Genomic DNA, 620 nt, shown 5'->3' on the forward strand with positions numbered 1-620 from the left:
GCAGACCTCCCCAGCCATGAGCCCCCCGGCACGGACCCCCTGACGCCCAGGTAGGTTCCAGGCTGCCTCCAGGGCTGATTTCGGTGTGCCAGGCTCCCCCCTGAGCATTGCCCCCCCCACAGACTCCATGTGTCCCCATGCGTGGCAATAAACAGGCCGGAAAGTGAAGGAATTGTCCTTTATTTGGGAAGTTCACAGTCAGTTTGGGGTGCAAGGACAGTGCTACAACCCCCCATCATGAGCAGAGCTGAGGCTGGGCAGGCGCTGGGGGGGCTGCAGGGCAGGGAGGGACCCCCGACGGGCTTGGTCCCCGGGGAAGACAGCCTGGACAGGGGGTCTGCAGCGCTCCCCTCCTCCATCCCTCCCACCGCGGGTTTCTTTGGCTTCCTTTGGACATTGCACGCTCCAGGGATGTGCAGAGGAGGGCAGCGGGCACCTCCAGGAGGGCTGAGTCCCTGGGAGCCCCCAGGAATCGGGGAATGTCGCTGCATTTCCCCCTGGGCACATCCGCATCGCTTCCCACAGCTTCCTTCCCCGTGCCACCCGCTGCCCACCCTGTCCTGGCAGCAGGGATGGGCACGGCCAGGACGTACCGCTGACAGGCAGCTCCCGCTGCCCCC

The 620-nt window shown here is 65.8% G+C and overlaps 1 protein-coding gene across 1 annotated transcript in view; it reads right to left on the minus strand.

The window, feature by feature from the left end:
• Window positions 1-620, minus strand: part of LOC102034428 (RNA polymerase II elongation factor ELL) — a 59006-nt gene that overhangs the window by 53247 nt on the left and 5139 nt on the right. The gene's annotated exons all lie outside the window — the stretch shown is intronic.

This window comes from Geospiza fortis, unplaced genomic scaffold (genome assembly GCF_000277835.1).
Source record: "Geospiza fortis unplaced genomic scaffold, GeoFor_1.0 scaffold685, whole genome shotgun sequence".
NCBI classification, from domain to species: Eukaryota; Metazoa; Chordata; class Aves; order Passeriformes; family Thraupidae; genus Geospiza; species Geospiza fortis.